The following is a 10,274-nucleotide window of genomic DNA, read 5'->3' on the forward strand; positions in this document are numbered from 1 at the left end:
ACACACTGCACACACAGAGTTGCTAATTTTTAACAGGGGGGCCCTATGGTTAGGGTCCCTGAATCCTGCTTTGTTGCAGAGGTGGTTTGGTCTGGGGGCATATTTTCAGCAGCACAGATGCTACTAATTGATCACAGAAATACTATAGGTATATTATAGGAATACTACAGGCAGCAGTGTGTCTCTATGATCCTCTCTCTTCTGCAACTACACATTGCTACTTGTCACTTTGATAATGAAAGTGACACTGCTCTATAGCATAAGTAGGCTACAATATGGCATAGAATTGAATATTTATAGCATATTCAGATAATATTACAGATCCAAGAGCAAAAGGTGCAATTACAAACCTGTCTGCTGCTTCAGCACCACAGACAGCTCCATGTGTTTATCAATTCACAGCACAGTTACTGATATGTCAGAGCCATGGTCGAGGTGATAGACTCTAACTTGCACAGGGGATGGAGAGGGGGGATCGAAGGTTAACAAGGGAGATGCATTTTGCTCATTTTGCTAAATGGGGTATGGCATCCCCCCTCATATCGCCTCATATAGGTATAAACATCCCAGAGTGTGTAGTTGTCAAAACTGAGCTCAGGTCATGTTCTAAGGTGTTCTGATCATTGCTTTCACAGGTCATTTGTCAAACTTTAGACCAATTACATGGCAGAAATGGTCTCAAAAAGCAATTCAGGACATCAGGACCTTCTGTGTAGATCAAAAGCAATTCCAAGTATTTCTCATATGTAGGATTAATGTGTGTACCAAATTTTATGCCATCTCCATCATTGTATGGGACATTCTAACATTTATATTATATATTGGTATTTAGTCACAACTTGTCCAACTGAATAGTCGTTATGCAAACACGAACAAAACATAATGAACCAAAAATCACAGACAACAGCTTCTCTGTAAAGTAAAACCATCTTTTGTGCATACATAAATCCTAAAATTGTAGTCATGTATTGTGTGTGTCAGTCCACTAATGACATTTCTGTTTCTAGGTATCTGTTGTTTATGTGGTAGGGACAGTCTAATTCTAGCACTATTATTTTAATTTTTGATTTACTTTGGAGAAACTGCACCCAGTGCTTAAATATTGTGGCAGCAGGTAAAGTAAATAATGGTGGGGATTAAGGTTCACCCCTGACACCATCCTCTTTGGACTGCAATCAGTTTTCATATATTTCTGTTTGTTAACATCTCTGCCCGACAGAAACCCGTTTTCATGTCTATGCACTGCTCTGGGTTGTGAGTCTTGCAGTCATCTTGGTAAATTTTTTGTACAGGATTTTAAAGTCAGACTTTAATAGGCTTCTTGGTCTCATGCTTTCTGTTGCTGGTCCTTCCTGGTGTTGACAGTATGGTCAATGTTCCTGTCATCGATTTAGCTGGACTACCATTGTGGAATGCTTCCAGTAACACAGTCAATAGTCGTTTGAGTAATTTTGTTTTCAGTGTTTTTTTAAACAGGTCTATTGGGAGCCCATCTGGTCCTGCCATTTTACCAGATTTCATGCCATCAATAGCTTTGCCTATTTCCTCCTCTTTAAGTTCTGATAGTTGGAATATTCAGTCAATTAAGGGTTTTTTTAAACAGGTATGCTGTCTGCTATTTAGTCACTTTGCCAGTGTGAACACAGGACATACTCAGAACATACTTGTGTCATGTAGTATACGCAAGGGAATTAGCTCTGTTTGGGATTGTTTCACACACATGCAGTAAAAATATATGAACTGGGGTATCCACAAACCTTTGGCCATATCGTGTATATTATAGCATCACACCATTTATTCATATATGGACACACACACACACACACACACAGTACATGTGTGGATCAGTAGGGAAATCTGCAGCTATTCCCCTGCTGGATTATTATGATCTGGACCAGGAGCTGGTCGTGGAACTTCCAGTCCCTTCTGTTGATCTCTTCGAGTACATCCAGGAGAACAATGGGTCCCTGCAGGGGGAGGAGGACAGAGTCATTTTAAAGCAGCTGGTAGAAGCAGCCAAGGAGCTTGAGTCTAAAATGATTTCTACCAGGACATCAAAGTAGAAAACATCTTGACTGAGACCAGCACAGATGTCCCACACTTGAGGCTGACTGGCGTTAGCTGTCTCACAGAGAAGACCGCATCGTACGGGAACTTCTGCAGTGCCTCAGCCCACATCAAACCCAAGTGGAACCAGTGCTGGACCAGCAGTGCCTTTGGACCACGCTGACTCTATCATCAAATGACCAATTAATGTCATTTTAAACAAATTAACACAGTATTTTCTTTGTCACTCTTTGTTTCATGTTGCTTGGTTGGGAACACTTGTTCCCCATAATTCACTGAGTGTTGTATTAAAATTGAAACAGTGTTTCTCTGGGTTGTAACTCAGCTTAAGACACTAACTTAAATGTTAGTGTCTGTGGTGAAACAGTCCTACACTAAAGAACATGTTGAAGTCCATTAATTCACTGTCTGTTAATGAGTACTGTGTCTGGTAATTTGGATGTTTACCTTCTACAACAACACAAATATTACATGGTGATGACGTTAAAAGGCTGATTCTGGTATTATTTTAAATCAAAATCTTTCAATTTGATTGCTTTTAAACTAAAAACACAAGACTGGATAAAAACATAGTAAAATGATTTAGCATTTCTCCCCATTGAATCATAGTAGTCAGGAGAATATCCTTGGAACAAAACACTTTTCTGTGTCTGGGATTTTTTCATCTTTAACAGGGCGGCTGGCCCAGTTGGAGCACCCCCCTGCCCGCACACCACCAACCAACACACACATCGACACCTCCCAGAGAACATTGTTGTAATTATTGACATTAATTTTGATGGTACAAACTTTACCTCAATTTATATAACTGTAACAGCTGAGCGAGGGGTGGTCTGGTCAGTGCAGGGTAATTCCCTCAGTCACATCACCTGCTCCACACTCAGGCCACACCAAACATCTGTAGTAAATCAGTATATTTGTATGTCCTAAAATATTTTGTCAAAGAGGTGGTTTGGTTTGGGGGTGTATTCTCAGCAGCACAGATGCTACTGAATGAAATATGGAATATTACTATTAATAGGAATATTATAGGAATACTACAGGCAGCAATGTGTCTCTATGATCCTCTCTCTTCTGCAATGACATGTCTCTTCTTGTCACATAGAGGATGAAGGTGATACTACTCTATGAACACATAGGTTGCAATATAGCACAGTGCTGAGTATTTATGGCATATAGTTCAGAGAATATTATAGATCCAAGGTGAAACTGACAGGAGGGCGTGACTGAGAAAAAATGTTGAATTACAAATCCATCTGCTACATGAACAGCTTTGTGGATTTATCAATTCACAGCACTGCTAGGTTACTGATATTTCAAAGCCATGGTCAGGGTGATTCTAATTTGCACAAACCTCAGTCAGATAAAGGATCAATGAGTCGGGCAGACTAGACATATTCAACTAAACAACCCCTCTGCCCCTGCACTCTCTGCTACTAGGGGATGGAGAGGAGAGATGGAAGGTTAACAAGGGGGATGCATTTTGTTTTCTTTTACAAATGAAAGCTCTATCAAATAAGTTTGGCTAACCTGGGGGTCTGTCTGGCTGCTCGTGTTTCCTACTGTGTCATACTTTCTTTTGGATCCAGATCTCTGCTTTTTCTTTGGTGAAGACAAGGTCATCATAGCCAATATAAATGATGGCCAAACCTACCAAAATAAGATCCAGCTGGTAACAGAATTGTAATTAGTCTTTTAAGGGTTAGTGGAGCAACTGAAAATGGAAATCACATAACTCACTGTGCATACACTGTACACAGTGCACATCTATGCAGTTATTGTCTGCTGTCATTGTCTGCAAATTAACACAAATATATCTTTGCGTATATCATGTAACATTTTGCAATTCCAAAATAAGGGGAATAAATTATAGAATCGGTATGCAAGGATCAGTATGAATTTATCCAGTTTCGTATTTCTCATGTGTTTCATCTGTTACTGTGTTTCTGTGTGTGTGTGTTTTCTTTCTTTGTGTGAGCTCAGTTGGTCTTGGCTGGCCCTCTCCCTTGGCCCTGTGGCCCCTCTGGCCCTCTGGCAGTGGCTGTGGCCTGTCCATCTGCCTCCTACTGTCTGGGTCTGGTGGGACAGGGGCAATGGAAGACCCCCCACAGCCCTCTCAAACCTCCCCCCGCCGAACACCCTCACCAGCCCCCAGGCCAGCTGCTCAGGCCCCAGAATCTGCACAGCGCTGCCAGGTGGGCCCCAGGACATGCAGTTGGATCCCTTCACGTACACACACGTACATGGAGGAGCACACAAACACACACACACTCTCACAATACCAACACATATGCTCCGTAAGCCTCTTTACAAATGGAAGCCATTCAACACACATGGTTACACGGGTGGCCCACATGAAAAAAACTTCCTCACACACATGCGTACACACGCACACACACACACACACACACACACACACACACACACACACACACACACACACACTCACATGTGTGCCAACCCTTTAACACACAGCCTTTGAATGCTCAGGTGTTTCCCACAGCACCCTATAATAGTCCGAGTTCACAGGGGTGGGACACCAACAGGTGGCGCTGTTTTCTTTACTAATTACAGCTTTATTTATTCATTGGCATGTGAAAGCTTCCAGATGACTTTGGCTGGCCTGCTCATTTACAGGATAAAAGCCAATGTGTGTGTGTGTGTGTGTGTGTGTGTGTGTGTGTTTGTGTGTGTGTGTGACTGTGTGTGTGTGTGTGTGTGTGTGTGTGTGTCAGTGTGTGTGTGTGTCAGTGTGTGTGTGTGTGTTTAACAGGATGTTTTCTTCTCTCAAGCCATCACCTGCCTTTTAGTACTCATGCTTATGTGGTTCCTGAGCTAACAACTATAAACTTACAGGTAAGCAGGTCGGGTCGTTTCTGTGTGACAGAGCCACAAGATGCTGTGTCTAATAATAGTGCATCTTTCGTTCTAAGGTCAATACAGAGTTCTGCAGGGATCAGTGATATGACCACTTTTGTTCTGTGTGCACAAGCTGCCACTTGGTCACATCTTCACAAAAAAAAAAAAAAAAACAGAACTACATTACCACTGAAATCCTCTGACATACTTTTACAACAACAAGAGGTCTTCAGTTTGTCCAAAATTCATCTGCTGGTATCCTAACAAAATTCAAGAAGTGTGACATCTGCCCTGATCTCTTTGCTTCAGCTACTAATACCATAGCTGACTTCAAAATCATCCCTCTGACTTTTTCTAGTTTCACTGGCTGGGTAAACATTCAACAAATTTCTATTGGAAATAAGCCGCAAACACAACATTGTGTTTCCATCCACCTATTGTTATGCACTTTTTTAATTTGGCCATAAAAATCCCAGACTGAAAAAAAACAGCCCTCAGAATATTGCAAAAAAGGGTTGAACACTTGGCTGATGTGGAAAAGTTGGTGTCTGGATAAGAAATAGGAAGGAAAAAAACAGAAACCCACTTAGCAAACAAATCATGACGTACATGAGGCAGCTGCGCAGTCAGGTGATACCTCTCTGTGGGGTCATCGCTATGAGTAACCTCTGTCACAAACAAGTAGTCACATGATCAGTGTTAATATGACCATATAGCAGCAACAGCAAATCCTCAGTCATGTTGTTATATTAACAGTCTTACTGTGTGTGTGTGTGTGTGTGTGTGTGTGTGTGTGTGTGTGTGTGTGTGTGTGTGTGCGTGTGTGTGTGTGTTTGTACTAGTGGGGTCTTAAAGTTGTGTGTCTGATGTTTCTGTTTTAACCTGTGCAGTGTGAGGAGAAGCTGAAGTACTCTATCAGGGATGTGCTAACGTCTGTTCTCCTTTACTTTCTCTGATGACTGTCGATCCATAAACATCCAAACTTTTCCTTGTCAAGTTTCTTTCGCTTTTCAAGATCCTTGGAGACAGGGTCAGAGTCGCCGGGTCTCCTGACGCTGGGGTGTGTTACAGCGGGGAGTCAGAGGCACCGCCACGGACCAGACCCTATCATAGCTCCCCTTCTGTCAACCCATTATCTTTCTCCCACATGCTCCTCTTCCCTTTTCTCTCATTTCCCTCCCCTCTCCTTCCTCTGGATGTTATCTCCAGCCGCTTATGCCCTAATACCCCAATTGTTGTACTCTAAAAACAATAATTAGCAATCCCAAACGAGACTGAGGGGCGAATTTAACAGCTTTCTTCTGATGTTACCCCCCCTCCCTTTTTTTTCTCTTTATCTCCCCCTCCTTTTTTCATAAGAGCAAAGAGAGGTGTGAGGGGAGGGGGTTCGGGGAGGTATTGGCAAAGCTTCTTTAAACTCTCTGGTATTATGGAGGATTATTTTGTGCCGAGATCCTGGCTTGTGTGTCTGTTTTTTTCTTCCCTCCTTTTCTCTTCCTGGTTGTGGCAGACACGCTAGGTAAACAGTTTGTGTCACACTTGATTGCATTTGAGAAATTAAAAAACAGGAATGACAATAGGCCAGGGCTGGGGATGAGGACTGGGGGGACATTGACACCATAAGACCCTGGCTCTTTGGGGACCCCTGGTACGCTGTGTGACAGAGCAGCCCTCGCAGCCACAACAATACAAGACCTCGTCCTTCAGAGAACACTCCTCGCTCCCAGTCTCTGAGTCTATCTGCACTGGGCCATCTGCTCTCCTTCTCTCTCTTCATCCTCCTCCTCCTCCTCCATGACTCCTTTTGGAGAGACGGTGTGTTTGAATCTGGCTCAATTATCCAAGTGTTTACAAGCACAAACACTATGCCAGGTTGGAGGTGTGCATGTGTGTGAGTGTGTTTTCTAGACATATTCCCCTTGTGATTCACATACAGTCTGTGTATGTACACACAGACAGTGCAACATCTGTGCTTGTCACTAAAATCAGTGCAAAAGTTAGAATCAAGCGAGCCATTTAGTTGACACTGAATAAAGCTCACCAGAGGAAAATGTTGCTAAAAAGCTTCTCAGCAAAAAGCAAGTCTCTCTGTGTTGAAAGGTAGATCAGTAGAGTGCTGTGAAAGCAGCTTGAGAGGGTTTATCACTGAAATACACATCTCTGTGCTGAGGACTAATGCAGCGCAGTTAGGATCCAGTCCTATAGAGGGCAGTGTGATACTACAAACGACAACTGGTTTAACATGTTTTCAAAGGCACCAGCCAGCAGTGGAACTACAGAGAGGTGGAACTGACAGTGTTCAGTGTTGACAGCCTAGAAATATGTCTACAGTGCTGTTTGCTGCTAATGACTTCAGCTTTAAATAGGACCGATCACAAGCTGCAAATTGAATCTGGTTTAATGTCAAGTTAAAGAGGTTACAAATTCAAGTTAAAGGTCTGAAATTTTGGTCAATCTGGGGAGGCTGTTCAGACATGCCATCAGTGTTTTCTCCTCTTTGCACATGATTTAAATTCTATTCTCTCTTTTGCAGTTGTATCCAAATCTTCTTTTCTTTCTGTTCTCAAGCTAAAACAGCTGCTGTTGAGAGAAAGCTGGAACCAGAGCTACAGTCAAACCTAAACAGGAATGTAAATTTCATATTAGATTAGAGGTGTGATTACCTGTAACGTTACCTAAAACAATGCTCCAGCTGCAGCTAAATCTAACCACATTGAACTTTTCAATCCTAAACTTAAAGTTTAACGTAAATTAAATGTAAAATTCAAACTAAAAGCAACCACAGCCAATGCTAAAGGCTTTCTAAACAAAACTTCCGATGAAATCTTAATCTACATTTGATTTTAAAACAGATGCATTTATGTATGTAAATCCAAGACTAAACCTAATGCTACAAGTAGAAATAAAGTGAGAGCGATGCAAAAGTTAAAGTTAACTTCCAGCTTCAAGCAGAAGGTAAAAACCTTGTCACATGAGCACATGAGCATAAATTTGAAAACCAGGAGAGAAATACTGTCTGTCTCAAGCACACAAAAGGACTGAGTGAGGTAAGACTGTCTGCAAAAAGGCAGCCATGTGACACTGAAATACTGCTATGGAAAGCAGAAGTGTCAGGGTGGAGGAGAGACAAGTGCCGGTAAGCTCCAAGGGCACACGTTGCACTGTGGAAAACACTTCCTAATCTTCATTATTGCAGCACGTTATTTCTGTTGCCCAACCCGACCACACTTAGCCTGTTTCAATGTAAAACACATCACAATATCATGTTTATGTCATAAAGATGAAATCATTCATGCTGCAGGCAGAGTCTTCACACTACTCACGTTGTGTCGTGTCTGATCTGCATGTCAGAGTTCATCCACATTTAAAGACTGAGAGGACTGCTGCAGGAGGCTGAAGTCTCCCACTACTTCCAACAAGTTTGTGTCAGCCTCAAAGACCCACGCTCCGTTTCATTTCCTTTAGTCTTTATTTTGTGTAGCAGCATTTACTTGTGGCCGGCCAGAGCCACAGATACTTAGCTTAAAGCCAAACACGGGCACTAACCCATTTATCACCCTGGGCTTTCTTGCCTCTGTTTGTGTTCTCCCTGTGTTACAATCAATCATGTTTAATTCAATAGGCTTCACTTCGCTAAATCAAACCTGGAGTTGTGGATACGAGTTTGTGTCTACTCATGTAGCACATTTGCTCATGATTATTTGCATTTGACAATTTAGCAGGAGTAAACCTGAGACAGGTTCCACCCAAGCCGTCACACAGCGCGCCTGTCGTGGGACCAACCTGCACCGGCCTGCCTGCAGCTCGCAGGCCTCCCCTAATATATAATCTGTTGTTATACTGTCACCGCAAGGAGCACAACCAACCCCGCAGAGATGCCACCGAAATTCATTAATCTAATTAAATATGTCGTATTGCCCAAATGAGACGCTGGTGTGGCTTTGCTGCAGGATAAGAGCAAAGTAAGGCTGGGTCCCACTAGAGTAGCATACAGCCGACGTGCGCTAACGCTACTGCGCTTCATTACACTCTTAATTACCTATTGTTTCTAACTAGTTGGTGGCGTTTTAATGAGAATCTACAGGCAGTTAAATGTAATCTAAATTTTCTAATCTACTGGTCCATTACCAAGGAGTCAAAATGTTATTGGTTTTGTGAGTAATCAGACTTTTAAATGGTGCTGATATCACTCCCGGAGGGCAAGGAGTGGGTTTCGACTGTGTAATTGAATTCTGTTTTTTTCCCCCCCCTCCCTCTTCTTCTTCCTCTCCTTTTTCGTGGAGCTGAGAGGAAGATTTTTCTGTTGCGGCTGGTCGCTCGGGTCGAGGAGCATGTCCTCGGTTCCGGTCGGATCACAAGGTTTTTCCGTTCGTGGGTCACCATGGCGACCCCTTCAAGAAAATGTGCATGTGTGTGTGTATCTCTGCAGAATGTGTGTGTCTGTGTTTATGCGGAATGTGAATGTGTGTGTGTGTGAGTGCATTTTTGTGTGTGTTTCTGTGTTTGTGCCCCAGTCAGCCTCAGTGCTCTGCTGTGCTGTCACCTGCAGCCAGATAAGCCAAAGGATTTATCACCCAGTGAATTGCCTTTGAGTGGTGGATAAAATGGCTCCAATACATTCTCATATGAAAACGCTGCGAGGTTAATGAGAGCCAAATTCACAGAGGGCTAAATCTATTAGGTTTTCATGGATGGAATCAATCAACATGCACCACACCGGCTGATTTGTCATATTGAAGCATTGCCCGTTTGAATTCCAAAACACAATCCTCCTCACGGAATGATTCACTTTGATTTTGATTGCCTCTTCATCAAGAAGATGACAGCTATGAACTAATTTTCTTTTTTATCATGTTACACACTTATTAGCTCCGGCTGTCCTTGGCAGATGACTGATTCTCTCCTTTTATAGAGCTACAGTTGGATTTTCCTCAGGTCTGTTCAAACAGTCACAATGTTCCTGTATTCTTTTAAAATCAAATTATTTAGTTTTCAGGATTTTCATTTGCATAAAGGATTAGCCCCTGACTAATTAAATTCTGTTAGAGAGGTGCTTATGCTCGTTGTTGAGATGGATTTGCCTGATAGCGTGAGTCATTGCTATTCATGGTTAAATACCTTTACATCTCCAATGTTAACTTAAAGGAAGAGTTTGAGATTTGGGGAAATTTGCTGGTGCAGAGCTAGCCTGTGGTTTTCTGTGGTCAAGTTAGCAATAATATTAATTAAAGATCCGACATATATAACAGACTTTCAAAATAAAGCTTGGCAAAAAATATTTCAGGTGATGGAAGGAGTCCAAGCTGACTGTTACTTTCACACAGGACTCAAACCTCAGTCTCCTGTGT

The sequence above is a fragment of the Chelmon rostratus genome, chromosome 8 (genome assembly GCF_017976325.1).
Source record: "Chelmon rostratus isolate fCheRos1 chromosome 8, fCheRos1.pri, whole genome shotgun sequence".
NCBI lineage: Eukaryota > Metazoa > Chordata > Actinopteri > Chaetodontiformes > Chaetodontidae > Chelmon > Chelmon rostratus.